A 16,421-nucleotide genomic window follows, 5' to 3' on the forward strand; every position below is an offset into this window, starting at 1 on the left:
TACCCAAGATCTTCCAGGAGCCTGAAAGATGGGAGGAGTCTCAATTCCGAAGGATTTGGTTCAAATTCCAACTTGGCTACTTATTATAAACTGCATAGTTGGCTACACGTTTTCCAAACCTCTTGCATCTCAGTTTCCATATCTGTATTAGGTAGAAAATCTTTGCTTTTCAGATTGTTGAGGGGATCAGATGAGAATGTAGGAAAGGTATCTGGGGGCAGGGTCTATAAAGGAAAATGTGCTACAAGACACATTCTCTAATGAGCTATTTCCCATGCATAATCCAGGGTAGCCATTCACACAGCTTAATCCTTAGTGGACCAAGAGGCAGGACACAGCACTGGAATTCACCTCCCTGCAGAGGCTTGTGGATGGAGGACAGGTTTACAGGACCCAAGCTAGCCCAACAATTGCCAAACTTTTAGAAGATGAGAAAAATCCCAGGGGCCCTTGTTAAATAATATGAATTTCAGGATTTGTCTCAGACCCACTGAGTTGAAATTCCCAGGGGCCCAGAAACTTGTGTATTTCAACAAAGGACCCAGACAATCCTTACCATCAAGTAATTTGGAGTAATACTGATGAATCATTGCTGTACTATTGGGTTATTTGAGATAACAAGCTGGCTTATCACTCTATATAAGTAAAGTAAACGGGGTGATTTCTAAGACCCAGATTTAATTGAATGATATTTGGGGAAAGGTGCAGCATGGTTTCAGGAGAAAAGTACTCTTCCATTGTGTCTGCCTTTGCCCCTGCTGTCCCTCTGCTTGAAATACTCTCCCTATCTGTCTCTCTGGCTAACCTTGCTCCTTCAAGAGTCAGTTCAGGACTCACTTGCTCAGCAAATCTTTCATGACTGCCTCATATCAGATCAGGTGCCTCTTCCTGCCTGTTTCCTTTGTGACACATCCATTATAAGGTGGATTATACCATATTTTGTTTTTGTTTATGTGTTTCTTTCCATCCTGGTTTATGTGCATGGGGCTCAAAAAGAGTTGCTGTGGCCAGATTGGAGTCTGTCTCTGGAGGACACGAGTAGACAAAACACATCGAATAAGAAGATAAGAAGTCGGAGGATGAATGTGAGTTGTCTAGTAGGAGATTTGCAGGGAATAGCAGGTGTAAAGTGGAGAAGTCATACAAAGACACATTTTCTTCTTGTCTTGAACCATTTTTAGTGAGAAAATCATTTTGCAATGTCTTCTGGGGTCTTCAATTTTTTTCAGCAAGCACTAATTGGTGTTTTCTCATTAGACTTCATGAAGAAAAGGAACTATTCTAACTCTGAACATAACATACACCATTCCATTGAACGGAGCCTGGATTAGTTCTCACTAATTTATATATCTCACACACCACATGCTTTTGCAGAGTGTCCTACGATCATGTATGAAGGGCTCTGGCTTCAAATATACCTAAAATCATGTCTCTTTCACTGACTGGTGGGTGGCCTTGAGCAAGTTACTTAATATTTTTGTTTTCCACATGCAAAGTAGAAAATTAACTGACTTTTTCTTTGTTTCTTCTCTTTCAAAGCCGAACAGAGAAAATCTAAAATAAACACAATAAAGATTTTAAAATAATCTTGATTGAATGGAACTTGGGGCTATCTACTATTTAGGTGAACTTAAAGAGATAAATGTCAAGTCTAGAATTCACATATATAATGGAAATACTGTCTCGAGAATTATTTTGGCAGAAGATCATATCAGAAGCCCGGGGGAAAGCATTTGACATCAAGTTCAGCCAGCTCCACTGGGGTACTGGGAGACTGAAAATGTGCTTTTTACTTTGATATCATAACTAAGTAAGCAATAATTAGAGTGCTCTGTAATACCATGTTATATTAGTCAGCTTTTCATCACTATAATAAAACACTTGAGGTTTTAACTTATAAAGAGAGAAGATTTCTTTTATTTTTCTTTTTTTGGCTAATAGTTTTGGAAGTACCAGTTCATGGTTGAATGGCCCCATTATTTTGGGCCTGTAGTAAGGCAGCATACTGTGGTGGGGGCACATGGTATAAGTAAACCTGGTCACCTCAGCAGCTAGGAAGCAAAAGGGAATGAGGAAGTGGCTAGGATTCTCTAACTCCTTTTGAGGATGTACCCCCAGTGATCTTAATAAGGGTGTCCCACTAAGCTCCATCTCTTAAAGGTTTCATCACTTCCCAATAACATTATGCTTGGGACCAATTCTTTAATACACAGACCTTTGGGGGTCATTTATCCCAATCATTGCACACATGTTATCAGAGAAAATGGAACCAGAAACCCTCATGCACTGCTTGTGGGAACACAGGTTTGTATGGTCATTCAGAGGAACAATGTGGTAATTACTTAGGGAAATTAAGTTTTTGTATGTCCCTGATCTAGCAGTTTTACCCCTGGTTTGTGAGAAATTTTAAAAACTGGTTCCTCATTCCTACACACTAGGGAATAAAGAAAAATCTATATTTACCTAATGACCTTATTATTGAGGTTCCATCTGTGACCTGGCTTCCTCTAAGCACATAGAAGCATGTGCTATTTGGAAGGTAGAGGCAACTATCATGAGACAGAGATTTTGCTTCTGCTGTTTTTGCTGGTGGGCATGATCACAAAGACTTAAAATGCTATATTTCATTTTTCAAACCATATAGCAAATGTCCTAATGTAACATGGTGAGGATCAACAAACTGGACCCTGAGCATCTCTTTTGCTAGCTGTGGTTGCAGGAGAGGTGGTATTGATTTCCAGGTCCCCTTGCCCCCTGATGGTGACAGAGACCATTTACTCTTCGGGGCTGTGCAATTTTAGGAGTTGTTCTTGGAAGTTCAGACTATATCCTATTTTCTTCCAACCATTTAAAAATAACAAATTCCCTTCATTAGGCACATTTTTTGGCTAAATGAGCTAAAGGAAATTTTGACAACTTTAAATGATCCCAGAGAATTTTCATAAGAGGGAAATGAATGAGGACCTTCATAACAACATTATATGGAGTAGTTGGAGGTTAGAAATCACCTTTTGCCTTCATTGAGAGGCTGGATTTATAAAATGAAGATGATGTAAGTTCAGGAATACTGAACAGTGTTTAGAAGTAATGAACAAGAGTGTTTACATGGTGACATAGATCTTTCTAATAACATTTAGTTGAAAAAGGGGGTTAGGTAAAGTTTAAAACATAATTTCATTTACAAAAATATACGCATAAAAGGCAACTACCGATAAACAATGACATAAATCCCCGTTTATTTTTTTCCACATTAGAATGCGTGCTTACTTGGGGGAGTGAAATAAAAGCAGAGAATGAAAAAGCAAGGAACTAGTAAACAAGGGGGTCTTGCACATAGTGACCCAGGAATAAAGAAGAATAATTTACAAAAATCTTTGCACTTGAATGGGTATAGCTGGGAAAACCAATGTCATGTATCACAAGAGAAAACACTTCTAAATGCTTCTTCTACCACATCCATAACACAGCATGTATTTTTCTATGCCAGACACTGAAGGTTATTGGGAAAAGAAAACCTGTCTATGAGGAGAGAGAATAGTATGAAAAGAGAGTCATGCAATGAGTAACAGAAGCAATGTTTGAAGACCTTGGGGATATTCAGACCAGAGAAAGACAGAGTAGGGGATAGGGTTACCAGCCATCTTGATTTGCCTGGAATTCCACAGTTTTCTTTCTTTTTAATTTAATTTTATTTTTTGGTACTAGGGATTGAACCCAGGGACACTTAACCACCGAAATACATCCCCAGCCCTTTTTATTTTTCATTTTGAGACAGGGTCTTGCTAAGTTGCTTAGGGTCTCACTAAGTTGCTGAGGTTGGCTTCGAACTCAAAATCCTCCTGCCTCAGCCTCTTGAGCTGCTGGGATTACAGTCATGTGACACCGCACCTAGTGGAAGTTCCCCAGTTTTAGCACTCTATCCAAGGAAACCCCAGAGTCCTGGGCAGCTGGTATGGTTGGTTAACAGGGAGACATAATTACCAGTTTCAAATAGTTGAAGAGATTTCATAGAGAAAGAAAGACAGACGACAGACTCTATGCATTACCGAAGATGGATTTTAGACATGGGAAGAACCAAGTTAGAGGGAGGCACATTTAGTTTTAACACATGGAGAACTTTCTAACAACCAGATGGGAACCAATGAGGATACTGCTGATCACTGCCATTTATTGAGCTCCTTCTGGGTACACAATTTCACTGAACTTTCACTATACTGCATTTAGTTTATGAGGAAACAAAATAACTTTCCTGTGGTCAGCCATTGGGGGTTGGAACATAGGGATGTCTGAATCTTAAAAACCCAAACTCTTAACCATGTTTTGAGAAAATCTTAAGGATTCTTTCAACTACAAAATGGTCACACTAAGGAGCCACCTTGTATGTTACAGACTAGCAGCACTTAAACATTTAGAGGTGAGAAATTTCCATGGAAACTGGACTTGTCAGGGACTAATTGTAACTTGATGTCAAAAAGCCTTGATTCTCATAAAAGTTTGGCAGCCACCGCATTCCTGAGAGTCAGTCTCTGGTTGAGCCCTCAATGACACTCAATTAGCAAAGAGTTCTGAAGAGCTTTACCGTGTGCCAACTACAGTAGCCCATGTAGACTCTCCTATTTTTTTGCTGAGCCTTAAGAAGAAGGTGTGGTTTTTGTCTCTGTAGACAGGGTGGATAACCAGGATAACTAATAATAGTGGGTTAAATAATAATCATGATGAAGGAAGCCAGTTTTTGTTTACACCATATGTACTAAGAATCATGAAGAGTGCTTTATATACATTCTGAGTCTATCAGAGGAATATGGCAGTTACTCAATAAATACTCGATGAACAAATAATTTCATGAAATTATTGTGTGACCATATCTGGAGACTACACAGCTCTACGTGGCAGGTCATATTATACATATTGAATAGATGAGGACACTGAAGCTCAATAAGGAATCCTATTGCTACTGTCATATTCTATTTTTATCTACTACTATTGTAAAAATGGTAAAAGGGAGGATATGTGGATATACCTTCCTTTTAACAGACCTATTAAACCAGGTTATATACATTATTTTGTTGTATAATTGGTAAAGTACATATTTCAAGTCTCTTGGGATTAAACCCAGGGCCTTGTGCCTGCTAGGCAAGCACTCTACCACTGAGCTACACCCGCAGTCCATTTTGCAATATTTTAACATTACTAATGATTATAGTTCTTTGGGGTTTATTTCACTTGCCAGTGGAAGTGTTTTCAAATTTTTGTTCTTAATCTTCCCCTTTCATGTTATTTATTTATTTGTTGGGTAAAGAGAGTTCAAACTTGATTCCATCATCTACCATGGTTTCAAAAATCTTATCCAAGGACTAGGATTACCTGGATTTCTTACTAACAACAAAGACTTCCAGGTCTACCTCTGGAGATTCTGCTTTAGAATCTATTTATAAATCCATTTCCTTGTATTGTAATTACTTATTTACTATGCAGTGACCTTCTCAAGGACAAGTACAGAGCAAGTACTCATTAGCTGCGTGTAGAATGAGTGAATGTATTGGATAAGCTGACCTTCTATGTCTTTACAGTTGATAGAGGAAAGGCCACAAAGTGATGGCAGCACTCTCCCTCCAGGATGATCTTGATCCATTAATTAAAACAGTTTATTAGGGCTGGGGATATAGCTCAGTTGGTAGAGTGCCTGCCTTGCATATGCAAGGCCCTGGGTTTGATCCCCAGCATTATAAAACAAACAGTTTATTATGCAGAAATGCCATCAACTATGAATTCATTAAATGGAATTATCTTCCTGCTAATGCTTTTCTGTCTTTCCCACATGGGCATTATGCAAGATTTGTCAAATGCTTGAATGGGATAAAGAGTTTAGAAGTGTCTGTGATATGAGAAACTAAATATATCTCAAATCCTTCCAACTTGTGCTAGTAATCAGATGTAAGGTAATCTGTTCAGAGTTGCTTTTTGAAAAATCAACATGTTTATCTATCTTCTATCATGTGGCATTTTTCTAGTCCCCCAAGTTTTAGAGATTCCTAAAGCTATTGATTCATTCATTAAAACAGTTTATTAGGGCTGGGGATATATATCTGAAGTATATTTACTGAGGAAAGCTCTTCCTAAAGTATATTTACTGAGGAACTGAGGTTAACTCTGGTATTTCATTATTGAGTAACTTAGATCTACTAGTTAAGCAGTCATTCATTGGTTCAGTTTCCTGCCTTGGCTGAGTAATTATAACATGGCAGGTTTTGTGCAAGACACTTGTGTTATGGCAATGAGTGAGATGAGGTTCTCACAGCTGAGGCAGAGATGACAAAATCACAGTTGTGTTATGAGGAAGGTAAGCTCAGGTGACTTACAGGGGAATAGAGAGGGGCCTTCTTCATTAGCCGAGTCAGAGAAACCCTCCTAGAGGAGCTGGCCCTTGAGCCCTGGCTTAATGGATAGGTGGGACTTGGTCAGGAGAGACTCGGAGAAGGGCGTTTTCTACAGGCGCAGAGCATTTGCTTCACATGGAAGCAGTCAAGGATCAAATGAACAACTGGGACCAGAATTGGTGGGATTCTTGACCTTTTCTTCCAAGGCACAATGCAGGATTTCTTAGGCAGCGTATCACTAAATGATCCTCTCCTGTTCCATTCTTTTTTTTTTTTTAAAGAGAGAGAGAGAGAGAGAGAGAGAGAGAGAGAATTTTTTAATATTTATTTTTTAGTTTTCGGCGGACACAACATCTTTGTTTGTATGTGGTGCTGAGGATCAAACCCGGGCTGCACGCATGCCAGGCGAGCACGCTACCGCTTGAGCCGCATCCCCAGCCCCTGTCCCATTCTTGAACTCCTCTGATGGTGGGCAATTCTAGTCTCATGAGGCAACTCTTCATCACCAACAATATATTGGTGTGGAATGAGAAATTGTGTGGAGACAGCATTGCCCCAACCAGTGTTCTGACTGACTCAAACAGAGTCCTACAGGGCTGATAAGAAAGAATGAGAGATTTTATAAAGTGGACTCTGAGGAAGCCCATATTCATTTCAATCTTATTATAAGCACATGTCTTGTAGAATCATACCAGTTAGCGCTGTGTGCTCTGTATTCACTCACAAAGCTGCCTGGAAAGCCAGGATTTATATTTATCCATGGTTGCACTGTCTGTAATCAAGAAGCTTTACTTTTGCCTCCCACAGCAGTTTTCATTTAAATAAAAATAAAATTGAAATCAAATGCTACGTTTTGAGCTGCTGTATTTCTTAGCCATTTGCTAATCAGCCCTTCTCATTATTTAACCTCAGAAATCAGAGCCTCTCAAATTGATGGATATAGCCACATACATGCCATCCATTTGTCTATTGACTTTCCTTATTCCCTGGCTCCCCTGGGAAACTACCTCACGTGATGGTTTAATATAGTCCATCTACGTAAGTGTTTCTCAAGGTGTGGATTCCAAACCATCCACAGTCAGAACCACTTGAAGCTTAAGAACTAAAGATTTCCCAGACCACACACAAACTTTCTCCATCAGAATTTCTGGAGAAATTCTGGATATCAGCATTTTAAACAACCTCTGGTTGATTCCGATGAATATTCACCTGTTAGGTGCATTAATTCTGAGTACAATGTATCAGTGCAGAGTAGGAGGTTCAAAGCTGCATAAGACACAGTCTGCTCCCTCCTGGTGAGTGGCAGATTCATATACTCATCCAAATGGATCATTGCAGGGATGGAGCATTAGGTTAACAGTCATGTCATGGCATGGTAGTGGATAATGGAACATTGTTCCTATTAGTAAAAAATTAAAGTTTGTAAATGATTTTTAGTGAAAATATATTTTAGGTCTGTCTCAAGTTTTTCCTACACTACTTAAACAGTTTTTATTATAAAACATTTCAAAAATATATAATATGGTGCAATTATACTATAACAATAATACTATAACAATAATAATGATAGGTTAATATCAGTATATAATAGTCCAACATTATAATAAACTCCATATATACAGACCTGTATTTGTTCTCCTCACATCATCAACCCCTCCTCCCCCCAGTTATGCCCAAATGTTTGCTTTTTCAAATCCCAGGTCTTATGTCATTTCACTAATTCATATTTTAGGATACAACTTTTAGGAATAGGGACCTTGTTTTAGCTAACCCTATAGGATTATCATCACACCTACTGTGGTGAATACTATAGCATTCATTAAAATGACTTAGTGTCAAATTCAAATTCCTCCAATCATCTCAATGATGTGCTGTTACTGTTGGTTTGTTCAAATGAGGATCTGGACAAGATCCACATAGATTGCATTTGGTTATTGTGTTTCTTAAGTATTTTGTAATTCAGAACAGCTTTACCTCTCTGCTCTTTTTCTCTGATCTCTTCATTTTTTTATATTTATTTTTTTTTAGTTGTAGTTGGCCATAATGTGTTTATTTTATTTATTTTTATTTGGGGCTGAGGATCGAACCCGGGCCTCGCACATGCTAGGCGAGCGCTCTACCGCTGAGCCACAATCCCAGCCCCCTGATCCCTTCATTTTAAATTCCATTTTCTAGTTGAAGAAAACAGGTTGTATAGAAATGATTACATTCTGGATTTGTCTGTTTTGTTTTTTGTAGTGTCATTTAATGGACTTCTCTATTCCTCCTATTAATATGCCCCCTTTCTAGTTATTCAAATTAGAATTTACTTCTAATATCTTGATTAAAGTCCAAGGTTTCATTCACATCATCAATGTTGTATGTTTCTTTCTTTCTTTTTCTTTTTCTTTTTTTTTCTTCTATTGGTACTGGGGATTGAATCCAGGGACGCTTAACCACTGAGTCACATCCCCAGCCCATTTTATATATATATTTTTGAGACAGGTCTCACCAAACTGCCGAGACCGGCTTTGAACTTGTGATTTTCCTTCCTCAGCCTCCTGAGCTACTGGGATAAAAGGCATGTACTAGTGTTGTATATTTCATCTTTGCACAATAGTAGAGGGCACATAAAATCTGTTCATTCTATTTTTAATGAAGTTAATTTGATCAGTGGTTTAGATGGTGACTGATATCTGCATTCTAAAATTTCTCCTTAACATTTTTATGTAGTGGTTTCATCTATGAATAATCTTTCCTTGAGTCAAATATTTTACTAGGAGTTGAAAATTGGCACTTTTTCTAATTCTGTCATCTTTTACATTTATTGGCTGTAAGGAGCCATTATGCTCACAAGCTATGGATATCTGATTACCTTGAAACATATTTAATTCAGGAAAAAGAGAATAAATGCTTCTTTCCCTCTAATTGCCAATTTTCGCAGAGTTGGTGCCTAGTTAGAGTTAATGGGAACACTGAGAACATCGAGGCTATTTATTTCTTTTCCTATTGAGTATCATTATGAGTGCATGGGTTTTATATGCAGTATATTGCAGCCATCATTATTTTGGCCCTAAGTCTTTTTATCACACCCTTAGTAGACTTTGATAGCTTCCCCACTTCTGGTACTAGAAGTCCCTGGAGCTTTCTTGCTTCAGAACTTAATCACCATCCATTTCCAGGAGGAGTCCCTGCTTCTTTTGTGGAATCTATTAGCCACATCTTGGGTGCTTAGCATGCTCATTGCCATGGAATTGTGATTAAATTTAGGCCGTTCTAGAAGCAGAGATTAAAAGTACCTTTTTTAAAAAAAAATTGTGTATTCAACGAGTCATTTCAAATCCAAATATAACTATATAGGGTTTAATTTAACTTTATTGAATTTACACTTGTGTCCCTTTATTCCTGAAGTGAAAATCTTGGTTCCTGAAAAAATTAGCACAAGTACTCATTTGTCATGCCTATAATGTATTCCTATTCTCTTTTAACTCTCAAGTTAATGCATTCCAACATAAAATTTCTTAAAGATGTGAATTGTCAGCTGGTATAAAGTTTGCTAATTTTGTTAGGTGTTTATTAAGTGGTGGGAATAATTCAAAGGACTTAGGCTTAAGTGTTTAACTCATTTAAGTGTCACTGTGATGCTGTCGGATGGGTACTATTATTCCCATGACATAATTGCGGACACTGATCCACCTAAAGCAAAATAACTTGCTTGAGATCACACATGTAGCAAATGGTAGAAAGAACTTTAACAGGTTAGTGGGTTGTGGAACCCTGGCTCCTAGATATGAAGAAATAACTGCCTGTCTGAGCCATCTATACAGTTACAGTAGAAAAAGTAGTTGGGAATATCCAAGGTTGTTCAGTCCACACTGCTCTCTTTCTCTTACAGTACTAACTCTAGCCCTTTTTTGTTCTCTGTGCTTACGATTGAAGGTATAAAAATCAAACAATACTTTCAGATCTTCTTGTCGTTATTCATTCACTAAGTCAATAACTCTGAGTGTAATCTGATTCACATGTGGGCCTAACAGGAAGGAAGGTCTATTTTTGTTATGATTTTTAGGAAACTGGAGTATTCCTGTTTGAATATAAGCTTTGTTTTTTTGAGAATGAGCATGCATTCCAACATAAACCTCTCCTGGTACCCTACCAATTCCCTTCAACCTCATTAAATCTTAGAATTGAGGTTGATGGTTTAGTTGAAAGTGCAAAGAAGACTCAGGCTCTCGCTTTTTCCGTTTTCACATAGGAGAAGCTGCTGGGGAGCAGCCCAACACACCCCTTGGTCAGGGGTGTGTTGGGCTGGAGGATTCTGGCCAAGTTGTAGAGGGAGGGTGTGCATTCAAAACAACTCCAGGCAGCATAGGTTAAGCAATGACGGGACTGTTCAGGGTAGCCAAAATGTTAGCCAATAAAGGAGATGAAGCATTAAACTATCATTTAAAAGTTGACAGCAAGGAGAAAACAACAGGCAAAGCCAGTAGAAGCTTAGTTGTAAGATAGAATCAGGTCCAAGTATTGGACAAAAAGAGAGTAATTCTGTACTATCTGTGGTGGATGACAGAAAAGCATGTGTCTGATAAGACACATAGTTGGATTTCCAAGGTGACTGTGCCATTGTAAGACTTGATACATCAAGCTTGTCCACAGACCCAATTTCTGTCTCATCTCAGACAACAGGGATCAGAATCTCCATTTTAGGAAGATAATTTTGAGGAAAACATTAGACTTTGAGGAGCACCGATCCAAGGGACTTTGCCAAGGTTAGTCATGTGACTGAGGGAAGTCCATTTCCCTCTCAATTCCTATCCTTCAGGTCATCACTTATAAGATGGACAGATCATTTAAGATTTTAAAGCATCTCTTAAAAATTGGGATTTTAAGTCAGCTGTGGTGATGCATACCTGTAATTCCAGTGGTTCAGGAGGCTGAGGCAGGAGGATTGCAAGTTCAAAGCCAGCTTCAACAACTTAGTGAGGCCCTAAGCAACTTAGCAAGACCTTGTCTCTAAATAAAAAAATGAAAAATGGCTGGGGATGTGGCTTGGTGGTTAAGTGACCCTGGTTTAATCCCTGGTACCAAAAGAAAAAAAAAATTGGAATTGGGATCTTTTTTTTTTTTTAGTAGTTTTTTAAAAAAATTCTAATTCATTATATAAAAAAATATGGATCTTAATCTCAGACTGTGCTATTGATGTCTCCTTTTCTTGGGCACAGGGGTTGAGCACAGCATGATGGGACTGGAGCAATGTGGGTGGCTGTTTTGGAGAGGTTGTCTTGTGAGCTATCTGGGATCAGGAAACCCAGGCCTGCGTGACCCAGATGACTGACAACCCACACAGATGGCATCTTGCTGCCGAGAGAGACAAAATGCTTTCTGATCAGCTAGCAAGGGCTCAAGTGATACACACAGAGGTGAGAGGCGTTAGCTTTGCAGGAGGTGAACATTGACTGATGGGAAAAGGAGATTAGGATGAGCACAGCAGATCCATTTCTCTCTTTTCTCCCTTTGGCGAAGTGTTCAGATGCTGCATCTTCATGTCACATCTGCTACAGGAATGAACACACTTTCGTGGAATGAACATCTCTGTGGGTCATCACGAATAGTGACAACTTAACCATGCACACGTCACGTTAGGGCATAAATTTCTTTTTTTATACCTGATTCCTCTTCTTCTCACTGGCTCATTTGGCTTCATCTCCAAAAAGAATTATCAGGATTTTTATCCTCAACCCAAACTACTTTCCAAAGAATGAAGTCTGAAATAAGTGTCAAATACATTGCTTAGTTTAATTTGGGAGAGTATTATTATCCTATTTTATAGACTATAGATGAATGATATGTATAGTGAGTTGTCTAAGGCCATGCAATTAGGAAGTGCCAGAGCTAGATCTTTATCCTAAGAATATGGGCTCCAAATCCATGTACTTCATTACTCAGATATTGAACCGGAATTTATGGAACATCAGTTAACATGCCAGTTTTCCCACTCAATCCTTTCAACTACCCTGGGGCATAGAGATTACTGCCCTCAATTTTTAGATGAGGAAAACAAGGCTCAGAAAATTATTGGATTTGCCCAAGATCACACAGCAAATTAAATGGTAGAACACGGACTTGGCCCGAGGTCTGTATCATTACACAGCAGTTAAAAAATCATTCCTGATGCTCTCATGCCTGTGTAGAGGTTCTGCCTCCACATTACTGGCCAACACTGATTACGTCATCTGAAAATCATTGCAACAGAAATTATTCTAGACAATAACAACAACAGCAAAAAAAAAAAAAAAAAAAAAAAAAAGAAAGAAAGAAAGAAAAAAGAAAAAAAATCTCAGAGAAAAGGCCCAGAGTAGTTTTTGAACGAGCTTCTTTGTGGCTATCATTCTAATTTCACCAGAATGCTTCCTGTAGTTCTTCATGCTAATAGTGTAACAGGCTCAAGTTGTCTGCACCTCCATACAAGCCCATTTGAAAAGATAAAGAGCTGGAATTCTCAAAACATAATGGATCAGTTTCATGGAACAGATCCGGATATGGTAACATCATATCAATTCTTACATATTTGTGTGGACTTTCCTTCTCAGCCCAGTTCCTGATCTCGTCTCTGTGGATGACATGGAATCATGCCAACAAACATTGGCTTTTCCTCTTCGTTGTAGGGGAAAATGCAGGAAGGAAGAATCTCCACCCCTGCTGGAATGCTTTGTAAAGCTATAGGTTTTGAAGTCTGACCTGGGCTAGAGGAAAATGACCTTGAAATGTGAAAATGACCCTGAAATGGACCCAAAATATTTGACATGGGGAAAGCCTTCTACTATAAGGGATCTGTGTAATAACTCCTTGCAGCCAATAGCTACAAATGAAGTTGCTGCCACCGAAGATGGCAGGAGGCCATGCCGATATTCTGCTTACTGGATGAACCACTAAATTACTCTCTTATAGGGATCAAACTGCTTCTTACCAGGTTGATGAGAAACCTCATGTCTCTCTTCCCATTTGAGCTCTTCTCTGTCCCTTCATTTGCACCGCTGCCTATTTATTTTTCTTGCCTCCAGTATGGGCCCTCAAATCTACCATGCCATAAGACCCACTGCATTTCTTCAGGATGAAATTCCTGCATAAAGGCTTGTCATTGACTAACTCTTACCTTGCTTTCCAGTCTCCCTGGATTTTCCTTTGTATGTCATGAGGTGTGGACAGATTAGGAGAATTTATGCTGTGATAACAAACAAAAGCTCAGCAACTCATGAAAACAATGATTTATGTCCTGCTAATGCTCTGTGTTGACTGTGTTGGCTGGGGCACCTGCTTTTTGTCTCTCACAGTCAAAGGCCAAGGGATCTCTACTAGCTCTATCTGTAGCTAAATGTGGCTACTGGGCACTTGAAATTGGATTATCCAAACTGATGTATTCATTGAATGTAAAATACACTATCACAGCTTATCTCAAAGTCTTACTACAAAAATAAATATAAACTATTCATTAATAATTTTTGTATTGATAATATATTGAAATGATCTTTTGAATACATTGGGCTAACATTTATATATGTTATTAAGATATATTTCCTCTAGTCCATTTATCTTTTATTTTAATATGGCTATGAGAAAAGTTAAAATGTGTGGCTTGCATTATATTTCTTCTGGATAGTGTTAGTCTATACAATTTCCTGTCACTTGGGGGGTGGACACTGACTCTGAAAGTCTCTCTTGCATAAATGACAGCAGTCACTTCTACTCACTCACATTCCATCAGCCAATGTCAGTCACAGGCCACACCCAACTTCAAGGAGGCAAGGCAGTGCTGTCCCAACACATGCCAGAAAGGAGAGGAGGGGAATACGCGTGATAAGCTCTAATGACTGCTCCCTGAGCTCTTAGTGGTTCTCTGAACGGGATATGGGGACTTTGAAAGGATGCTCCATTTGGCTTAAAGTTTCTTCCTCCTCACATCCATTTGGCCAACTCTGTTCCTTCTTTGAAAGTTGGCTCAAAAGGAACCTTTAATGGAAATTCGTCCTGGATTCCCACCCATCCACCACCCAAGACACATACCTCATGCTGGGTTGATAACAGTGTTCTCTTGGCCTAAGTTGACCTTGACTACTTATCCAGGTGCTCATCTCTTGGCCTAAGTTGACCTTGAATACCCCATCCAGGTGCTCAATGATGTGTTTGCACATATGTTGTTATGATGCTCCTCCACCTCACTGACCACTGTATTGCTGTATCCTCAGCACATCTCAAGCTGCCTAGCACAGGGTAGCACTCAGGAAACATTCCTTGACTATATGCAGCAGTGGAGTGTAAGCAGTTTACTCCTTTGATACCTTTTCCCAAGGGAGTCTCATGGCCTCATGAAAGGGATGCTGTACTGGGTTTATTATTAATAAATTAATATTATTAATAATTATTAATAAATTATCAATAAAACAGGTTTAGAGTACAGCAGTGGTTGGTCTAAGTCATATAGAAAATAAATTGCAAAAGAAGGAAAAGAACACAGGCCACCTGACTCCTGGTACAGTGCTCTTGGCTCAGGTTTTATTTATCAGAATATTCTTAAAGTGGCAGACTTGATCTGTTTAATGTAACACAAGTGACAATTCTTTCAGTGTGCTTCATATTTTTGCACCCAATATGCACCCATCCATCCACTTATTTATTGAGGACCTACTGTGAGTCAGGGACTCTTTTTAAGAACAAAGCCTCTTGAGTCAAATTCATCAAGTAGTTCTGCTACTCACTCATTGTACTCACTCATTATCACGTGAGCTTAACCATTTCTTGCCACTTTCCCATCAGCAACCCAGGAATTATAATGATTCTTTCTTCCCAGTGCTATATTGAGGATTTTCTTTTCCCTACTGCTGCTATAACAAATAACACAGACACACCAACCTTAAAAATAACAACACCCGTTTATTTCTCACAGTTCTGTAAGTCAGAGGTCCAGGCACAGTGTGGCTCAGTGGTGTGTCGACTCCAGCTCCATGTAGTTGAAAAGTAGGTGTTGGCAGCACTGTGTACCATTTTTGAAATTCTGGGGTGACTACTTCCAGGCTCCTTCAGGTTGCTGACGGAATTCAATTCCTGATGGTTGTAGAACTGAGGTTTCTGCTTCCTTTTTGACAGTTGGATGGGGTTTTTCTCAGCTTCTAGTAGCTACTTTTATTTCTTCGATTGCGGCTCTCTTCCTCTGTCTTCAAAGTCAGCAGCATGTGAAGTTCTTCCCACACTTCACATCTCTCTGACTTTGCATTCTGACCCATCTCTCCTATCTCACTTTTAAGGTCTTCTGTGATCAGATGGAGTCTACTCAGATAACCCAGAGTACTTTCCCCATCTCACAATCCTTACCATAATTACATTTGTAAAGTCTCTTCTGCCATAGAAAATAATATATACAAGCTCCAGGGATCAGGGTATGGACATCTTGGGGCCTGTTATTCTATCGCCATAAAGAATAAATGAAATAATGCCCATAACATACTTTAATGTGTTTGGTTATACTGTAATCACTCATTAAGTGTTCTATGTTGTAATTGTTGTTGTCTTGCTATTAGTTTTGTCATTAGCCCTATGAATGAGGCAGGGAGGGAGCATCCCCTCACCTTATAGATAAGAAAAGGGACATACAGAGAAAGGAAACATGTTAGTTAGCTTTGACGGGCACATCAAGTTTTCATCTGCACATCCCAGAGCCTAGTGTGGCATTTGGTAAATATTAGCAATCACTACCTTTCGAGCACCCCCTCTGTTTCTGATGCTCTGCAAAAGTGTTTCTCACTCCCAAGCAAGGTAGGGATTATTAAACCATTTTATAGTGGGCAAATGGAGGGTCCAAAGGTTTAAGTAAAATCTCAAGGTCTCAGAGTGTGTGAGCAGTGAAGTTGAGATTTTGATTCAAATCACTTTAGTTGCAAACCCTGCCTTTGCTTACCCCTGCGTGCTGGCCCTCCTCCTGACATTTCCAGGCTGGTTCCATATCACCTGCCTGGTTATTTTCAGTTTTTGATGTGGATCTGGGGTTCAGAGAAGGTAAATAACCCACTCGAA

The sequence above is a fragment of the Callospermophilus lateralis genome, chromosome 7, assembly GCF_048772815.1.
Source record: "Callospermophilus lateralis isolate mCalLat2 chromosome 7, mCalLat2.hap1, whole genome shotgun sequence".
NCBI classification, from domain to species: Eukaryota; Metazoa; Chordata; class Mammalia; order Rodentia; family Sciuridae; genus Callospermophilus; species Callospermophilus lateralis.